The sequence below is a fragment of the Prionailurus viverrinus genome, chromosome A2 (genome assembly GCF_022837055.1).
Source record: "Prionailurus viverrinus isolate Anna chromosome A2, UM_Priviv_1.0, whole genome shotgun sequence".
Taxonomy (NCBI): Eukaryota; Metazoa; Chordata; class Mammalia; order Carnivora; family Felidae; genus Prionailurus; species Prionailurus viverrinus.
Window position 1 is genome coordinate 137,013,244 of NC_062562.1, and position 21,983 is coordinate 137,035,226.

The 21,983-nt window shown below is 35.3% G+C and overlaps 1 pseudogene; it reads left to right on the plus strand.

Moving 5' to 3' along the window:
- The first annotated feature begins 1,414 nt into the window (after positions 1–1,414).
- LOC125153917 (golgin-45-like) overlaps positions 1,415–21,983 on the plus strand; it is a 56,211-nt pseudogene continuing 35,642 nt past the window's right edge.

The following is a 21,983-nucleotide window of genomic DNA, read 5'->3' on the forward strand; positions in this document are numbered from 1 at the left end:
TCCTTAAAGAAGAAGGAATCTGCTATTGGCTAAACTTTTTAATCTTATTTATGCTGACTAAACTTCAAAATATTCTGAACTGACACTTTTTTGTGTGTGGTTAGGTCTTGTGGACAGCATAGATTTATCTCTAATTTACTAACCTCAAGTGGCACCAAAATATAACATCTAAACTTACATATATTAAGTATGACTCTCAATTTCTTTTTTTTGAAGGAACAAGGTCACAATATTAATTTTGAAATTACCCATACAGGTTGTGAAAAAGCCTATCAAATGTGTGCCATGTAACAGTTCAATCAATGTCATTTCCACTTTTCTCTTGGGGGAGTGTCTTCATTCATAGTGAATTGCTCTCAATTTCAAGGTCTAAGGAAAAGGCCATTTTCTTAGAGAGTAAATCATGTTACAGTCAAACTATCACTATCAAAATAAATTTTTGGGACAGCTGACAATTTATATTAATTTAACTTTATAAATATATATTAAAACACTGCATTTTTATCCTCTTAATAATAGTGGAAGCAAAGATGGTTTATATAGTACATGACCTTATTAAAGAGACAGATGGGATCTATTTATTAGCGGATTGTAAAAAAAAAATCTTCACTCATCTCTTTGGAAACTAAAATTCAGTCCTGAATTCTAAATGAAACTACTAGCAAAATGTGATATCCATTAGGAGTTTTTAAACGTTGGCACTATGTAAGTCTATGTAGCATATATGGAATCTGAAATCTTATTACTACATGGAAAATTGAGAAAAGAAGCAAAACTTATGACTACATTAATGAGCTTTCACCTGTGATTAATAATAAAGCTGTTGTAAAATATTCATATATTAAAGTAAGGTAGACTTGGATATATAGATAATCCTTCACTGGGACTAGTAATATGTTTTGAAGTAATATTAAAGATAAAACTTTTATGTTTAAGCCAAACATCATAAAATGTCATATAAGTTATTTTTATTATAAACATTTTAACATCACAAGATTATACTAGAAGTTCCTTTTTTATTTCGCATTTCCATTCCTTTCCTAGTCTGAAGATCTCCTTTCCTATTTTTCACTACTTCTGTGTAAGACACTTTCAGACTATTCATTCTTAGGAGATATAACCTAACAAGAAAAATGTTATGAATCAAATGCATAATGACCTCAGGCTGAAACCTGTCTTACATTACTGTCCTCTGAGGGAGGACAAATCCAAGCATCTTAACTAGATTTATAGATTTCTGTTGATTCACCGTAGGAATGTTTTAGAATGTCTCCGAGTATGGTGGTTTTGTGATAACCAGTACAAGTTATGGCCTGTCACATTTTGTACTTTAAGTCAACTCCAATTACTCTTGTAGTGTGTGTATCAAGAGTAAATGTTTTGATACTTGATAGTAGCATCAAAGATTGCAGGTATGTGCACGGCTTCTCTACTGCCTGGACTGGAGTATCGAATTTCTTCCAGTTTCTGGAACCCTCAAAAGACCATGTCAGGAAGCCCTGATGTTTATACTGCACATGATGTGGTGGGTACAAAGCACACTGTCAGATACTTGAGGGGCCTATGATCTACTTGCAAAAATGCACTAGGTTATTTTGGTGGCTACAAACAGAGATTCACTCAGGTTACATTTAATGGTAAGATTATGGTTATATTGCACATGAGAATGAGGACAGAGTAATCTAAAGAGAATCCAGAAATAGACCAGAGATCATAGAGACAGGAATGTAGTTTAGAATCTAGGCAAATCCAATTAAGCTTTAGCCCTTATCAGTAGGAGATCCTCCTTCCCCTGCTGTGGAAATATACACTCTTCCTTGTTTCTACTTCTACTCTAATCATTTGCTTCACTTTTTTTTATTCACTTATTCACTTTTTTATTCACTTTTAATTTTTTTATTTTGAGAGAGAGATAGAGAAAGAGAGAGAGAGAGAGCCAAGGCAGGGTACATGAGCTGGGGGAGGGGAAGAGAGAATCCTAGGCAGGCTCCACACCATGGAGCCCAACGGTGGGGTGGGGGGGGGGTCTCCATCTCCCAAACACTGAGATCATGACCTGAGCTGAAATCAAGAGTCAGATGCTTAACTGACTGAGCCACCCAGACACCCTGTGATTATTTACTTCACTTTCTATTATGAACATCTTTTATCTATCTCAGTTTCAACATACTTTTAACATAAATATAACCATATTCTTATCTATAGTCCACTCTGACCCCTGATGCTTCATGACCTCTGCTCATGTGCATATTTTCAGCTCCTGCTCTTGCTACCAACTCATTAACTCTTTCCATAGTGCATGTTTAGATTCCTAAAGGAGGAATTTGATAACTTATCTAAATACTGTCATGCATTTTTGGTTAGTGCTTTAGTGCTAGCCAACCTATAGGTTTGTTTTATTTGGTTAGTTGCTATTTCCTGGTCTATTTCCCAAGTGGCAGGATGCTGTAGTACAGAATGGGGCCTCTTAGAGGTAATGAACTACTTAAAGTTGCTCCCTCATCCTCCATTAAATTGTTACACACAGGGAAAAATGTCTTAGAAAAGGACTATAGAAGCGAGAGGCATTATGGTGCTACTGTCCAGTATAGGAGGGCATGTACAATGCTCAGATAGTTAAAATTGTGTTTGCTATGTAAGTTAGGTGACAAAAAAAAAATTGACAAATGAGGCTGAATTAATAGCTTCAAGGATCCAGAACCTCACTGAAGACAACAAAATAAGGAGATCAAAAGATTAGAACAATAAATTTTGGAACTGAAAAGGACCTCAGTAATTATCCTAGCAAACTACTCAATGTGGGAAGACTGATACACAAACTGAGGTCAACATTAGAATGTAGGTCTACTGACTCCAAGACCATTGCTCTTTTCACTCTATCCCACTGCCTACTTATACAAACTTATGACAAGAAAAAAAAAAGTATTTGCAACGTAACAATTTCCAAAGGAAGCTTTATGCCTTGCTTCATATTTTAAAGTCCTTTGTATTATATATCTGTTTCTGGATGATTCCATTTACAGTAAGAACAAAAGAAAAAAATGGTTAAGAACTTGTGAAATCTATTTTTTGATGAGGAAAAATCACATATTACTATATATATGATTAAAATTCATCTTTGAAAATATGTTTTTTATTAAATCAGAAATTAAACTTTTAGCCTTGATTCAAGATGCCTGATTGATTGTTAATATTTAACACTTTCTTTTCCTAATAAATCATAAGTGATAAAAGATATTTTAGAAGACATACAAACCTCCAAAAATGTACATGTGTGGAACCAACAGATAACATATTTAAATACATTTCTGAAATAAAAAAGGGATTGAAGAGTGCAGACAACTGAAATAATACAAGAAAGCCACAGCATATAATATGTTTAGGGATATGTTAAATAGGGGCCTGATCTTACCTGGTAGAGTCCGAGGCCTCTGAATTTGGGAGAGGTGATAACGTGGAGGTGGAAAACAGAGAGATTGAAGTCTATATGAAGAACATCCATCTTCCCAACCCTCCCTCTAGCAAATGGGGGCAAAAGCCTTTTGATTTTCTCCACATAGGATTGCATCAGCATAGAGTATGTATGGCCTGGTGCCCCACACACTCATGCTGAAGTAGAGCCTGCCATATACAAGTCCTTTCTCCATAGACAGAGCTTGCAATAGACATTTGTTTCTTTAGTCTTAAATGTGCACAACCATACATTTAAATACAGTATGAATATGAATGAGCCCAAAAATAATGAGAAGAAATATTAGAACTAGAGAACAAATTGCAGGAGAAATGTAATCTGCATCCTGTTGCATTTTTTTTCCTTCATGAACCCTCCAAGGCTCTTATAGCAAAGATTTAAGCCTGAGAAGTCTTTCTCATGGGGGAAAAACTGGCTGGGGAAGAGTGCTACTGTGGAAGGGGCACTGAACTCCATCAGGACCCTTTTCTTCTGTCTCCTATTTGGACAGGAGTCTTAATCTGTGGAAAGAAGGGGAATAAACACCTTTGCTTTTATAACACTAGTGAAAACAGATTGCAGTTGGAGAACAGAGCCAGATAAATCTATCCCTCATTGAAAAGCAGGGAAGTACTTGACTTACCAAGAGAGCCAACATATTGAGTTGAACGATATGGTTTCTAGATAAATTCTTTAAAAATTAGTTGGGCAAAAATTTAAAGAGAAATGAGATGTTTGCATAGTCTCAGGGTATTTCTACTAAATATTATTTATCAAGAGGTACAAAAGTAACTTTATAATTAAAAAAACAGGGCAGACATTACCTTAACCGAATGATCAAGTTTAACATCACCAGTAGTAATACATATTTACATCACATACTCCCTGAAATTGTGCACTGAGCAAGGCAAGTCACCTCTATGATATTCATCTCAAAATTATGTAACCTTATTTTAATTAAAAAGATAAATCACATAAATTAAAAAATGAGGAGCTTTCTACAAAATATTTGCAATTACTTTTAAAATGAGCCACAGTCATGAAAGACTAGGAAAGTCTCAGGCAATACTACAGATTGGAGGATTGTGACGATTAAAGCCTATGTAGGATCCTGGATTGGCTCCTGAAACAGAAAAAGGACACTTTGGAGAAAACTGGTGAAACCCAAATACAATCCCCAGTTTAGTAAATGGTATTATAACAATGTTAATTTCTTAACTTTGATCACTATATAAAGAAAGTATTAGGAGACTCTACATGAAGGGTAGGGGAACACTGTTCTATTTTTAGATCTCTTCTCTATATTTAAAATATTGAAATCTAAAATATTTCAAAATCAGAAGCTAATTGTATGTCAATTATACCTCAAAAGAGGTGTCAAAAATGTTAGAATTTGAAGAGGACTCTAAGGTACCTAGGAAATAATGAGATGAATTAATATTAAGTACCAAGAAAACCAGCAGAAGACCAGATTTTTGGAGAGAGTGGTCCAGTTATATAAAAGGAGATTCGATAGAATATATAATGATCGAGAGCTTAGAAAAGTATTTTGGATATGGTGAAGCCATTAAAAATGGATAATCCATTTAAATTTCATGATAAAAACTTCCCCTCTGTGGGGCACAGGAGTCATAGCATTGTACCTATAGAGTAGTAAATGTAATTCTAGGACTCTTGGAAAGGCAAAGAACTTAAATACATCTACATCTACCTGACCCTTGCAGGTGTCCTCACCTTACCAAATATGAAGTCAAGAGATATTGGCTATAGTCTGTGGGATAAGAAATGTACATTTGGGGCGCCTGGGTGGCGCAGTCGGTTAAACGTCAGACCTCAGCCAGGTCACGATCTCGCGGTCCGTGAGTTCGAGCCCCGCGTCAGGCTCTGGGCTGATGGCTCAGAGCCTGGAGCCTGTTTCCGATTCTGTGTCTCCCTCTCTCTCTGCCCCTCCCCCGTTCATGCTCTGTCTCTCTCTGTCCCAAAAGTAAAAAAAAAAAAAAAAAAAAAAAAAAAAAGAAATGTACATTTAAGTATCTTATTTGAATTTGCATAGCTGACCAATCAGAGTAGTGATTAAACAATATTAGTAGAAGGAGTAGATGAGGACGTGGAAGGGAGATCATCCTTATTTATCATATTAGGAAGTCAATAGCTAATATATAAAGTTGATTGCACAGTAAAATTTAGATACAGCAACATTATTTGGAGAAGAGAAGTTAGCCACCCAGAGAACTAATAAAGGAAAAGTGTGAAAAAAGTTGATGGAGGTTGTGAATTGGATTATGAAGGAAAAGGGAAGTTTTACTTCAGACAGAGACTTATTATTAATTCATTATAAACCTTTCTATGACCTTTACCCACATATTTGTATATATTACGTGTTTTTGACTGAACTCTCAATATAGCTAATAATCTATTACAGCCATAAAAGTATGACCAAAACAAATATGTATATATATATTTCTTTTTTTATGTTTATGTATATATGTATATATACATATTTACATGTGTTTATTATGTTTATTTACATATATATACATATTTATATAAAATAGAATCTCATACATTCCATAAGTTATCAAATGTAAATGTATATCACCAAGAATGATTTCTAGCAATGCATTCAGAGATTCAAGGGGCAGCAGTCAAGTTATTTAAGCAATGACATTTTTTTTTCTAAAATGAAGGCAAGAAATGGCAGCACTTTTTTTAATAGTATTCTTAAAAAATTTTCTTTTTCATTTATTTATTTGAGATAGAGTGTGTGAGCAGAGGGAGGTGCAGAGAGAGAGGAGAGAGAGAATCCCAAACAGGCTCTGTGTTGTCAGCATGCAGCCTGGCACAGGGCTCAATCCGGTGACCACTGTGAGATCATGACCTTAGCCAAAATCAAGAGTTAGATGTTTAACTGACTGGGCCCCCAGGCACCCTCATAGCACATTTTCTTAAATTGAAAATCACCCAGCTACCATGTCTAGAGCTTATTTGAACACAACTAACAAGTTCATTTATTTAAAAGGCACTTGAAAATCACTTGTTTCAGTGAAATTCTTCAAGTTTATAATTGAAAAATAATCCAGATGAGTGATTCTTTTAGGAGTAGATGCCTAGTGAGTAAATGTTTGGGATAATTTGACTTGCAAGCTGACAAAATGATTCTTTAGGTATACTATAAGCTTATATCAACCATCTTAACAAAATTGAATGGGTTGAATGTTTTGAAGAAGTTAATTTACATCCTAGTGTTGAATAAGGGAATAAAAACAAAGTTTACATAACTGTTGTCCTAAGTAGGTTCAGGTCAAATGCTTGTTCACATGTTCCTTGGTGGCTTAGCAAATGACATTCTTTGCAAGAAGTCATTGATGTTCAGAATTTAACCTGGATGGCACTTGACAGGATTGCATTGTGGACAGAAAGTCCTGACAAATATTTTAGCTAACAGTAAGAAAAGAAGAATTTGGTACTAAAACCACATCTCATGTAAGTCCTTAGAGTAATATGACTAGCCATAATTGAGCATTAAATAGATCTGCATAATTTACTGACTGATCCAACCTGTGAGGCCCAGCTGCTGCTGTCTCTGATATTTATTTAGAGGGACTCCTGTCCAGCTGTCCACATTTTCTTGGCTATTGGACCATTCACTAAGCTTCTGGTAGGAACCCTGTACTCCCTTGCTCTAATGGTCTTTTTTGGATAAACTTCTCAGGTGATGATCCTCAGCAGTCTCTTTCAGAAATGGTCTGGTAAATGCCACTCTGTCTTCACCCAGCATTGCTGTGGGTCAGAGACCTTTCCCTTCCACCAGCCTCCCACTGGAAAGGGAAATGGAAATATTGCCCATGGGCTGGAAGCACCTATGGATGTGCTCAACTACTCCCAACCATACATGTGCTTCTGGCCTCACTTTTTCCCTCACTTTTTTTTCCAAAGAGGAATGATAGCAGGGACACTGAAGCCAGCATTTTTAAAATCCCAACTCCACTATTCACTAGCCACGTGTCTTTAGAAGCACATGTGCCTTTAGAAGTGTCTCCTTTCCAGGGCTCTGTTCCCTCATCTATAGCTTGTGGATAATTGCACTTCCCTATGAGATTCTTGTTATGAATAAATGAGATTTTGCACGCAATGCACTTGGTTAGAACATAGCTGGCCTTCCATGAATGCTAGTTATTATAATTTTGTCTTTTCTTTTTCTTTAGCTACAAAAAATACTTAGCAGCATGTGGTGTGTAGGCAATTGATAAATAAGTCTAAGAGAGAATACTGACAATTTAAGCCTGAAAAACTTGTTCAAAATGAATTACTGGGATCAAACAGGTTGCTGGCCTACTCTACAACAAAAACTCTAAAACAAACAGGTTGCTGGCCTACTCTAAAACAAAATGACTTTACCTTTGAGGTAGTCTATGCTGTTTATACTAAAATGCACACTTCTAAGTGCACACTTAAAGAATACCTATTATAATATAGATTATCATTTTTAGTACAATTATCTGGAAAAACCTATGAAGAGGGGGGTAATAATATTGCCTTTTACTTGAAGATAAAAGCAGGAGGTTCTGGATTCCGTCCTGGCTTCCTGAGACAGAAGAATTTCTTTTTCTATATTTTTTGAGGAAGTCCTTCCCACTTAGGTTCACTTCCTCATCTGCCATTGATGCACAATCAACTGCTAATTAGCATACAATAGTTAAATTGTTTTGTGTGTGTGTGTGTGCGCGCGCGCGCGCGCGCGCGTGTGTACTGCAATGGGTATGTTGAAGTCAAATCAGTAGTGTTTTTTTTCTCTTCCAAGTGAATATTATTAAAAATTCACTTTGATGGCAACTAAAATGCTATCACAATGCTCTGAAGATGCTGTCAATGCAATTTTATAGTAAATAACATTAAAATGTCAATGTGTGACCAAGAAGGTGAGATGATGTCAAGGATATGCTCTGAGTGGCTATATCATAAATTCAATGGAAAATGCATATTTATGCAGACCTTCTTAAGATGTCGAAATTGAGTCATGCAAATGTTATATTACTGAGAGAAAAGAAATCATTCAGAAAACTTTGTTAAAGATTATGTAAATTTTACTGAATAAAGGTAATTTAAAGTTATGCCAGTCAAGGAGATGCCTTCAGATTCTAAGGTGCAATCAAATCTCCTGTGAACTCTGGGGGATTTCCCCCACTGACGTCTGATGTCTTTGGACTTGAGGGAGTTTTATGGAAGTAATTTTTCCACCATGATTTGCTGATAGTGCTAGGGAACTTCTAATTTCATGAAGGGGATGAGGTAGTTAAATGCTCTAATTCCAAGGCCTGCCCCTGTAACGACTTCCTTCCTTCCAGCCTGCTGTCATGTTTTATTAATGGAAGAATGGAATTGAGATTTTGGAACTACCAAGGGTTTCTCTGGTGGCAAAGAGCAGAATCTACACTCATCTAATTTCTGGATTCCTTCTATTATAAACTTACTCCTTTGGGTTAAGATTTTAAAATGTCATTGCTATGACGAAAGACTAACACATTAGACCTAGCCCACATTTATTAAAATGTTTTTTAAAGTATGGTCCATGGATGGCATGCATCTGAATTTCCTGAGGTGTTTGTGCAAAAAATGAATTCCTTCCTGGACTCTCAGCCATCCTGAGTCAGGATATCTAGGGATTAATATTTTTTTTCCCTCCCCTTCAGTGTGTCCTGAAAAAGCCTAGCCATCAAAAGGCATACCTTTCTTCTGGGCTAAGAAAAACCTACCATTAATCATCCTGATTCCAGGTCTGGCACTTATTTATTTCTATGCCTGGTTTTCAGAATGCTGTCTCTCGGTCTTAGGCAGTGTCTACTACTCAGTATTTTTCAAAGATCCTTTAGAAAGGGCATTAAATAGATAAAGATCTTTGTTTCTCCTTTTTTACCAGCTCATTCATTCTCTTGCCCAGATGGACTAAGAAGCAGCATCCCTCACAGCTTGTACACATTTAGTATTTCATTCTTATAAGTAAGCAAGGTGACCATATAATTTATTGTCCCAATTGGGGCACTCCTGAGAGAGAAAGGAAGTGCTATTAATTATTATGCTGAGCTATAGGAGAAAATCAAGACTCTCCCAGACACACCTAGACATATGGTCATCTTAAGTCTACTTGCTTAAAACAGTAATACCAATTAAACTTTACCAATCAATTCTAAGATACCAATTACAGCCTCTTAATCAGTTTTTCTGACAGAGAATTATACCTTGATGCCTCTTAATCTATGAAGCCAATTATAATTCTCCTCATGTCCTCTATCCTTTCCTCGATCTTTCCCCCACCTCCTATTCTCTTAATTAAGCCTGTGGTTTTCTACATAAGGAAGCATGAGCAGTATCTGGGAACATACTGGAAATGAACATTCTTGGCTTCACCTCTGATCTACTGATTCAGAAACTTGGGGATATGGCCCAGTAACTACTATTTTATTTTTTTTATTAAAAAATTTTTTTTAATGTTTATTTATTTTTGAGACAGAGAAAGAGACAAAGCATGAACAGGGGAGGGTCAGAGAGAGAGGGAGACACAGAATCTGAAGCAGGCTCCAGGCTCTGAGCTGTCAGCACGGAGCCCGACGCGGGGCTCGAACTCACGGACCATGAGATCATGAGTCGGACGCTTAACCGACTGAGCCACCCAGGAGCCCCCAGTAACTAGTATTTTAAAAGCCCTGTTAAAATTCTTTTCCTTCTGTTCAGTTCTCCCCCCAACTCCCAATTGCCTCTCTTTTTCCCTTCGGCATGACTAACTTCTGATGTAATTAATTCTGTTCTGCTCTGATTGGTGAAGTTGAAATGGTAGAAGGAGTTGGGGTCTTATTTTTAAATGAGATCTGTTTTTATTAATTTATTATATAATTGTAGAGCATTTAATATGTGTTAGGCATTGAGAATGTTAATGGAAATCAGATTCAGATTCTGCCCTCCTAGAACCAAAAGTGTCTGCTCGAGAGACAGAAACTAACAGTCACAAGGAGGTTAAGTACTATGGAACTGGGTATTGTAGGACCAAGGTTTCTTTACAGGGAAATCTGGTTGAATATTCATGGGAGAAGTTCACCTGGAATAGATTACTGGAGAGCCTTCAGACCTCTAGGCTCCCATCCACCTTCCACCATGAGGTTGTCTGGTCTTTCTTCTGTTTATCTCTGTGAGTCTGTTCCCTCCTCTTCTCTCACTACCTTATTCTGATTCCTTCCCTCACATAAGATCCTTCCTTATCACCTCTCAGCCCTGGGGCCTACAAATCTCTTTATGATCCTCAACTGATTTTTGATGAACAGAAAGAGAGAGAGACACACACACAGACAGAGAGACAGAGAGAGACAGAGAATGGATTTGATCTACCCCAGTTTTTTCTTTTTGAAAAATAACCCTCAACTCACCAGTCACTGGCCAACCTATGGTTTTTAACCTAAATGGGAAGTTGGATTTGGCAAAGAACTTACTCTGTGTTGCTCAAATTGTTAAAATCTCTCTTCAGTTAAAGCATAGACCTTGATACATAATACCAGAAATATATTCTTCATAAAAATTAGTTTCAAGATAAGTTGTAAGTATTTTCTTTCATGGCTATGCAAACTATTTTTATTTTATTGTTCTAATATATCCTGATAATATTGTTCTTATACTTAAGTAGCTATCACTTTTGTATATTTCATACAAAGTTTCTTTTGATTTTTAAAAAACACTTTCTTTAAATGAAAATAATTTTTTTAAAAGAGAAATTGCCAAATTTAGCCTGTTTGGATTTTTAAAATAGATTTTGCTTGTATTATCAATAGTGTACAGTTCATATCAAATAGCTCTGGATATTGTAAATTCAAAATTAATTTTGTTTTATGTGAAAGACCATAATTTGTTCCTTGAAGATCTTCCATTATTTCACTTAATTCTTACAGGTCATCTTGTTCTGTGTCTAAATTTACTCTAATTCCTTTACCAGAATTTAGTCGACACTCCTATCATACGTCCACAAGTTGTTGTAAGGTCAAATTTGATTTATGTTTACTCATGATTTTTCACCTTTGAGCAGATTCATAAAATATTATGTGTTATCTTTGAACTGCTCTGAGGATTGCGAGAACTGTAGTTACCATTACAAACATTTGATGTAGTAACAAATTCACACTATATGTTGCCACATATGGCACAAAGTGCATCTGGATTTAAGGGAAAATTCTTGCTTTCAAACCTTTCCCTTCACCATTGAAACTAAGGCATTACCAAAATGGCTAAAATTAAACACACTCACAATAATAACTGTTGACAACAATGTGGAGCAATGGGAAGGCTCATCACTGGGAGGTATTCATTATCCATCTAGTCTGAAAAATAAAGAGTCAGTATTACATTCGTGCCTTTTCCTGTAGACTTCCATTTATACAACTTGAATAGTAATATGAATTGTTTAATATTGCAAAGTTTCTCCAGCTGCCTTGTGCAAGTGTTTCATACATTACCCTAATGTTTGAATGTCTCTGCAAACTCCATTTGGAACAAAATGAGAAGTGATAAAATGGGCACTTGGCACTACTTGGAAATATTAGTTACTCGTGGAAGAATCCACTTCATTCATGCTTTATGTGATGAAAGAGTTGACAAGTTAACTGGTTTCTCTTTCCTCTTTCCTAAGTGTTTCTACCACTCAAATGCTCCCCAATATTCAAATTTGTTTCTGACACCTATATCAGCGATAGCACAATCCTTAAATCTTTATGGTGCTTGGACTCAGTTGCCTTTGTTTTGAAGATACAGGTCAAGTGACATGGAGAATTTTCTGGGATTTAAACAAAGTTTGTCATATCAGAGCAGAGTAACTGGTTCCTCTAAATCAGTGAATCCTGGAGCGTGAGTGACTAAGAATTATAGATAATCATTGTCCAGTGTTCATTGTAGTACAAGAATCATTTGTGCTAAATATTTTAAATAGCAGCTAAAATCCCATTATGAAAAAATCTATGTCAATATCCAGAAACTTTATTTTTTAATTAAAAAAATTTTTTTAAACATTTATTTATTTCCAAGAGACAGAGAGACACAGTGTGAGGGGGGTGGTGCAGAGAGAGAGGGAGACAGATTCTGAAGCAGGCTCCAGGTTCTGAGCTGTCAGCACAGAGCCCGAAGCGGGGCTCGAAGTCACAAACCGTGAGATCATGACCTGAGCCAAAGTCGGTTGCTCAACCGACTGAGCCACCCAGGTGTCCCACAGAGACTTTATTTATATGTAAGTTTTATTGTAACTTTAGATTGCACTGAGTGTTGCTCTACAGAAATGGCCTGTCACTTGGGGCTTTGAGTAGTTAGAAAACAAAAACAAAGACCTAGATAGAGTATTGAAAAGCACAGAGAACTGATCTTGCCACACAGGGGTTGCTCAATATCTTTTAAGTTAGTCCAAATCTGAAACAGCAGTTTGTGTATAGTAACACTTCTAATTGGGGCCATTGTTGAATCAGCTCATTGTTCTGCAATGTTGAGGCAAACAGATGATGCTCAAGGAGCATAAACACATAACAAAAACAAGTAAATATCTATAGCATTCACAAATGTAGCATTCTCAGCCATTTTAAAATTATAACCCATGGGATAATTTTCCAAATAGATTAGAACTTTCAACAGGGAAAAATTACTACACTGTTTGCAAAATTCATTTTCTCGATGGTATGCTGCTATTTATTAATGAGGAAATGTGTCAAAGGTTAGACAGAGCCCAGGCTGCCGTTGGTAAAAATGTTTTTCATCAAAATTATTAAAAACTTGTTTGGCATAAATTTAGTCTGATTTTCTTTCTGTTGGGGCAGAGGTCAGACAAAACCTGTGAAAAACAGTCCTTTCTGAGTATATGAGAGCAGTTAGAATTTGCCAGAACTGCTTTACTTTGTTGGAAAAGTCCGCCTGGAGAGGGATGGCAGGTCAAGTGTACTGCAGGCTTCCTCAGGGTAAAAGCAGCCTGGGGTTAATTTTCAGAAAGCAGATAGAACGTACCATGGTGAGGCCTCCACTTTTAAATTTGATTAGCTGTGGGATAACTACTATCTAATCTTCTTACAGCATTAACAGTTATCAATTTCTAGTCTGAGAGGATTTTTCTGTCAAAATAAATACTTCAAATACTTAAAAATCAAAATGCAATGAATAGATCTACTTGGCTTTTGAAATGACCTTACAAAAATGACCTTAGTCAAAGGTCATTTAGAGTTTCCTCCTCTCACTCTCCTCATTTGCAAAGTGTGCATTAAAATAACAGTGCCTTCTTTTCAGATTGATATGACAATCCAACAAGTTAGACATGTGCCAGGCACCTAGCAGTGAATAAGTAGTATTTTTATTAATAAATTATTTAACTTAAAATAATTCTGTACTTTTAAAGCAAGACCATGCATTTTGCTTTCTTTGTTTCTTTGCAATGTTCTTTCAAATTTCAGAGGTGTGTTGGATGGGGAACTTATAATGTATATAGTTTTTATTATAAATGCTGATTCACAGACAATGGTAAGAGGCTGGCTCAGACACACAGCAAGGCAGGTTGATTAGACTAAATGGGGTGAGATGAGATGAGAAAGTAACTATCTTGATTAGGAGGAAATCAAGAAAATGGTTACTTCTGCTTCAGAATCCATCAGTCTGGATGATTGACATGCAGACATAAAAAATGGTCAGGATATGACTTGTTCACTTTTCAACTAATTTAAGAATTATAAAAACTTAATGACCACATGCTGTTAAAACTCCATTTAGAAATTAGCAGTTGATTATGTGGCACTTTGCAATTCTTATAGTCTCTTCATTAGTACAGAGTATAATCTAATTACATCTGTAGAGCTTGAAGTATGCCTTTGGATGATGGGATAGTCTAGAGCCAGAACTGCTCCTCCCTTATTGTCAGAGTTAAATACTGAGCTCTATCCAGACTCTCTGGAGGGTCCTTCTCCAGCGATCTCAGTATTTTATCCAAGCCAAGGTGTTAATGGTTTAATAGTTCTTCCCAGGAGTCTTTTTGTTTGAAGTAGAAACCTATAAACATAATAGTGGCATGAATAGGAATTCAGGGAGAATTTCAACCAATATACAGGAGACTATTTTTTTGGAGATTGGATTATCAAGTAGGTAACTGATTTCTCTCTCTCCTCTCTCTCTCAATACCTATCTCTATCTCTATATCTAGATCTGTCTATAGATAGATATAGATCTACAATAGTTAGATATAGATATGGGTACAGATACAGATATAGATATATATCTATGTATAGGCATATACATATATAATATATATACACACGTATATCTGTATATATATGCATACATATATACAGAGTATATCATCATATATATAATGCATATATATAATATGTAATATAATGCGTATCTCGCTATATATGAATATACATACATACATGTGTATGTATATATGTTACATAAATAATATATCTGTTCTTGGTCCTTCTGGGGATTCTGATGCCTGAATGTCCTGGAGAACTAACTAACTGAGGACTCTCCATTCTGGGTGGCCAGAGACAGAATATCTGGGAATTGTTCAGTTTACAGCTCCTTTGACTTTTTTGCCCAGCTCTTGGAGTTTCTCTGCATGTTTGCCCTGTCCTAATACTTAGGGGCAGCCCTATGTAATGCTTGAGACTTTCTGCATAGCTCTCCTCTCTCTGGAACTTTGCCTTGTATCTTCCAGCCTCACTAAACCCTATGGGATCTGATATTTATTATCATTTTGCTGGGTTGTGTAGCCTCTAGCATTGCTTCCTGCTGCCTAAGTGATTTTTTTCTGAAAATTAGACTCTGCAAGAGAAACAAATACAGTTATTTTCCTCAAAGAAGTACTTTGTAACCTATACAGTTTAGTGCAATCTCAGGATTTATAACATCTTTGTTGAAAAGAAACTCAATAACTTTTATTTGATTCGAATAATAGTTTGTTTTGATAAATAATAATAAAAAGGTTGATTTATTGTATGTTCCAACAGAACCACATTACACATACTTTTTGCTCCAGGTTATATATAGGAGTCATTCTAAGCATTAAAGTCAGAAAAAAAAATGGATTCTGGAAGTTAGCCCAAGCACTATCTAAAAACTATTAGACAGATTATTTGTGTTTATTTTTATAGTTTAGTTCAGCTGAATTTTTAAAAAATACAAAAAAAACACCCCACCCTGATTAATGTTCAACTCTATTTTTTTATCTCATGGGCCTTTATTTATTTATTTTTTAAGTTTATTAATTTTGAGAGAGAGAGAAGTCGAGAGAGAGAAAGAAAGAGAGAGAGAGAGAGAGAGAGAGAACACTAAGCAGGCACCATGCTGTCAACAGGACTAAGCATGGGCTTGATCTCAAGACCCTGGGATCATGACCTGAGCCAAAATCAAACCCTGGATGCTTAACAGACTGAGCCACCGAAGCACCCCTCCTGGGTTTTAGATTAGAATGCTTTTACCCTTGGTACCTGAGCCCTTTCTCCTCTTTGTGTCTATGTGAGGGCAGGGAGTCTTTCCCTCATTCCCCCCCACCCTGCACCCCCACATGTCACTCCCTTCCCACCCCTGCCCCCTAGGCAGATCATCTCTATTCCAGGAGCAGGGCCTAGTCTGAGCCTAAGCCTTTGACATATCTCAGTTTGTAAGTCTTCTTAGACCTCCAGCAAGGTCAACTCTATAAGGGACTGAAGACCACTAAAGGCTATAGTTAGTAACCTAACTCACTGTATATATCAGGCCTTCCTTGGCCCTCAGCTTTTTATGTACTAGAAAATTTCTCTTTAATATTATAATCTTATATATTTTAAATGGCAAACAGCATTATAATGATAAAGGCTGCTTCTGTGTCCAATAGCCTGTACCCAACACCAAAGCAACAGGTCCTGATGGACCTTCTGACACCATTCATTATAACATTTCTGAAAAGGTCCCCCAGGCCCAGGTGACTACCTGACTTAAGGATGGATCCTTGGGGAAGAATTATAGTTTCATACATAAAAACAGAGCACCTGGGAATTCTCTGGTGTTTAAGGTAATATTATTTCCTGAAAGAAAAATAAGGGCAGTCCCAAAAGTGATTCTCTGAGGAATTAAGAGATATTAAGGTTATGAAAATTTTGAAAAAGGTGTGTAGAAATAAATGAAAAAAACCCAAATGAGAACACAGGCTATTTGTTTGAAGCTTGCTATACAAAGGGAGGCAGTCACAGTTTGTATCTGTATTGCAGAGACTCAAAGGCAAGCAGGAAGTGGGAATACTGTAGAGTGAAAAAAGGGAAGGCTTCAGGTAGCTCCGACTGGAGGAGTTGGCCTGGAGAAGTGAAGGCAGGCTACCTAGAAGAGGACATCTTAGGTGATTGGCTTAGGAAGCATATTTATTAGACTTTCTCTGGTAAGTTCTGAGTTGGAAGTGGGGGCAGAATAGGGAAGCCACAGTCATTGACCAAGTCCTTCCTATCGATTGCTGCAGGGGTTGTGGGTTGACTTCCCAGGCTGGTTGCTGCAGAAGGCATTATTAGAGTTTTCTTGCCATATATGGTCTGACCATTGTCCATTTGTATATTCAATCTTTAAGATGTAATGATAGGGAATTTTCTAAAACATAGATTAAAAGACAAAATTATGAAAGCTGTTGAAATGGTATAAGGATAGTCAAAACAATAGAACAAAACATAATCCAGCAACTGACTTTGAATTATATAGGAAATTAATATTGAGTGGACAAAGCCTCATAATTAAATAAGAAAGGAAGGTTTTTTTTTAAATTATTAACCAAATGACATTAGAAAAATTAGCAAATTATTTGGAACCCTACTTGTATACTCACAGAAAGTCCAGGTGAACTAAAGCATAAATGTAAATAATTTAACAAATCTATGTAGATGAATATTTGTTTAGTCTCCAGATAAGTATTATCTAAACATGTAATCATTAATATATAGCTCACAGAGAAAAGTATAGATCTGAACACATAAAATTACAAAATCTGTGTGTCAAAAAGGTAATACTTTTTTTTAAGTTTATTTTGAGAGAGAGAAAGGGAGCAGGCACATGAGCAAAGGAGGGGCAGAGAGAGAGGGAGAGAGCAAGAATCCCAAGCAGACTCTGTACTGCCAGCACGGAGCCCGACATGGGTCTCGAACTCATGAACCATGAGATCATGACCTGAGCTGAAATCAAGAATTGGACGCCTACCTGACTGAGCGACCCAGGTGCCCCAAATAAGTAATATTTTTGATATATAAAGTTCACACAAATTAATGAGAGGCACCCCTAAGGATGAACACAAAGATGAATAAAGACAAAGAAAAGACAAATTATAAAATTGAAATAAATACTACCAATAAATATAAAAAGTTTAACTCCAAAGGTAATCAAAGAAGAAGAAACATAGCAGTAATAGTAAGTCATTTTTCATGTGAGAGAAAAAAAAAAGATTTAAAAACTTCGATACTCACTACCAAGGAGGTCATGGAGAGATGGATTCACATGTACAGCTGGTTGGAGTTTAAATTGGAACACTCAAAGGTACTTAGAAAACAATTTGGAAATGTGCTAAATATTCTTACTCTTTATTCTACAGGACCTTTTTTAAAGAATTATGCAGAAAAAGATATTCATTGCAGCATTTTATGTTGATGAAATGTGGAAATAACTTGAATATTTAGTATTAGAGTGATAGTAAAAATTATAGTATGTCAATATAATGGGACATTATATATATAGGATACAATAAATATGAAAATATATTTATAAAGGATTTTTATAGGAATGGGAAATGTTCGTGCTGCAATGTTAAGAAAAAAAGAAAATACAGAATGTTCTGCTAAATATTCATGAACATACACTTTTTTACACATTTGTGATTTTATTAACCACTATTATTTAGAAGAGAAAATACTTGATATCAAGTTTCCCCACATGCTGTATGAGTCAAGGTGTGGTGGCGAACCTTGAGTTTTTCCTCATTGATTCAACATGTATTTATGAAATTACTACTATATAAGTCATGCTTCAAGATTCTGTTAGGACTAAAGAAATTGAATATAATATAGTTCTTAAGAAAGTTACAAGTAAAGTGGGGAGGTTAATGTGTGCATAATGTGCCAAGGCTATCCTGAGTCATGGTGTTTAATTCTGAAATTGAGAATGAGGAACCATCTTTTAAAAGCTTTATCTTTAAACTGTCTTGAAGGACAGGCTGGGTTTGTGGTTAGTTGGACAAAGGCCACTACAGACTGAAGGGAACACACCACAAGACCATAGGAAGAACACCTGTGTAGAGGCCGAGCGTGTGTTGTCTGGAGAAGCCTGGCTCCTCAGCCCTTCAATCCATGTAGTTGTGTTCACCTTGTGAAGTCTTCACGGATCAGACACAAATTCTCAGGTACTGAGGGGCAGAAGCCCTATCTCGTAAGTGTTCTGAGAATGAAGTGTATTAAGGAAGCTGACATATTATTAAATCTCAGAAGAACCTAATGTAGAAAATCAAGATTTCAGTTTAGTTACAGTAAAAATGTGGAAGTGGATTGGATATTTGTGTTAACCATACCAGGACATTCATCCCCAGTGAGCATGAAAAGCCAGGTCAGATATTCTGATATACATCCTCCTTTGCCATGTTCGGGCACATAAATAAGACCATGTAGAACATGTAGGCCTGAAGGGTTTTGGAGAAAAGCAAAGCCATTTTGGGGCAAATATCTCTCTTATCTGGGCTCTGATAAATATTTAACACCATACAATATATACCAAGATAAATTTTAGGAAGAATAAAGACCTGTAGTTTACTTATAAACTATTAGAGAACAATATAGCAGAATATTGTTTATACATTTAAAGTAAGTTAAGGATATTTTAAAGAAGACACAAATAGCTCATATCTTCAAGACTGATTTAGCAATATTACAATTAAAAACTGTTACATTAAAAAATCTATTAAAAAGTGAAAAGGGAAGGTTGAATGTGTGTTTTTGAAAATAATATAACCAATTAGGATTAATATGTAGAACATATTTAATCATAGAAGTCAATAACTCAATCACAAAATAGTAAGACTTGATTTATAACAGAGGACAAATGCCCCACCCACAAATATGAAATGATACTTCACCTCATTAGCAATCTGGAAACTGTGAATTAAAAATTAAGATTATAATTTATAACCTTTTATTGTCATCAATTAAGAAGTATGACAATATGATTATTAGTGAGAACATGAAGCATTCAGCGCTTTTATAAACTACTAGTGGAGCTCCATATTACTGTAAACATTTAGAAGAGCAACTTGTAAATACTGGTAAAGTTAAAGACATGCATATTCATTGACCAGGCATTTTGTTTCTGTAGAGGGAATGTTGTGATTATAAATAAGGCTTTAGGTTCAAAATTGATCAATGCAACATTTTGTAGTAGTTGAAAACTGAGAAGCACCTCAATGTTCACTAACTAGAGAACTATTAATGTAAATTGAGGTATGTCCATGCAATATATATTTATCCACAAATACTATGGTTTCTATGAACAAAACAAATACTTATAAAATTAATAGATAGAAAAAGGAGCTTTGCAGAAGGATGCCTTAAATATAAAGTCATTTATATAAAGTTTAAAAACAAATGAAACATATTTGCATTTACATATAGGTCATTAGTCAAGTATGGAAGCATGCATTGGAATAATAAATAAAATATTTATGCTATTTTTTATTTGGGAGGAGGAGTGATTAGAACAGGACCACAGAGTGTTACCCAAGGATAATTTTAAAATGACTTGAAGCAAATATGGAAAAATATTAGGGTACGATAAGGAAGTGAGATACATCAACAAATGTTTTATATTATTCTACATTTCTGTATGCTTGAAATATACCACAAATATCTGAACATATGTTCTTTTTATCTTAAAAGAGCCATAAATTAATATTTCTTATATGTGTAACATTTACTATCATTCTTCTTTTATTTCTCATAATTAAAATTAGCTAAAGATGTATTTTGTCTAAAGCTTTTGAATTTAGCTCACTCCAACATGAAGTAATCAGCAAAAGATGAGATGCTTTTTATTTTTAATTTGAACACAGGTCCTGATTGTGTTTACTATGATGTTGGTGTTTCTGATGGGGAAGGACCACTAGCATTAGGAAATTTGAAGGGTGCCAATTTAACTTTACAATTTTGTTTAGGGCAAAGCTTGGTAAACCCCACACATGCAAACATCAGTTGTTTTGCCTCTAACAACTAGCTGAAGTTTGACCTGGAAAAGTAAGTTTTGATAGAACAGAAGAAAATATGAAGGATGGATTTTGGTTAAATTATTTAGCATTAAGGAGTAAATGATTAATAGTGCCATTGAGGTACTGCCAAATAAATTTGTTTTTGAAATTACTGACCTTAATAATGCAAATAAATGCACATTTTTTGATGATACCTTGTCGGAGTGCATCTTTAATAAATTTTATTTACCCATTTCCCTTCTGAATTCAATACACCCATTGATGAAAACTCTAAATGGTGTTAAACTGTTCAACTTTCCAGTAATGAAAACATAAAACAAAAGCTGCTGTAAACAGTAGAAATATATCCACATTAGGAATTATCATTATTAATATCTTTGTAAGCAATGATTGAGCTACTACTATGTGTCAATCATAGTGAAGCTAGTTTGGGTCATTGCCCTCAAGAGAGCTTTAAAACTCTTGGAAACTAAGAATTTCTTTCTATTGACAAATGTTGAATATGTTCTCAGAGAGCTTGAAAATTCTTATTCATTATGCCTAACAGTGAAAAAAAAGTTGCTGGTACACTGGGTGTATCATTTGACTTGTCTAATGTAAAGATTATGTCTATAAATATTGTTGAGCTATCTGACTTATTCATGTCCAAAAGCACTTTTAATTATTGCATTCATTTTTGAAAAAGTGTTTTACATTCATGAAATCACATCCCCTGCTCATTCAAGATGGATATGTTCTTGTTCTTTTTCCTGTGACTTGATCATCAGCATTCAAAGCAGGCAGAAAGGACATCCAATGATATCATTGATAATTTCTTTCAAGCAAAAATCTTACTTTTAATTTCATCTCTATTTCAGAAAAAAATTAGCTATAAACCAATCATTTGCAGATAGAGGTTTAAAATTTCTCTAAGTAAAATATGTATTTATATTAATACCTATGGCTTTGTTGGATTTTAATACTCCATTGATCCAGTAATATATTATGATCTCATTTTTTCTCATTGAGTGAATGAATTTTCATATGTCTACTGAAATGGGATTTTAAACCATATAAAGATTGTGATAATCATGGAAGGTATAGTTGTAAGCAGTCTATGTCATTTAGTAGGGGTGGGACTGAACTACAAAATTAAGGTCTTTATATTATTCACTTAGAACATATTTATTAATCACTTTCACAGAGTATAAGATATACCATGATTTATAGGACAGTTTATGTAGAAGAAATAAAGCATATATGTATATAACTATTAAACACAATTGGTTTTCCAAAAAC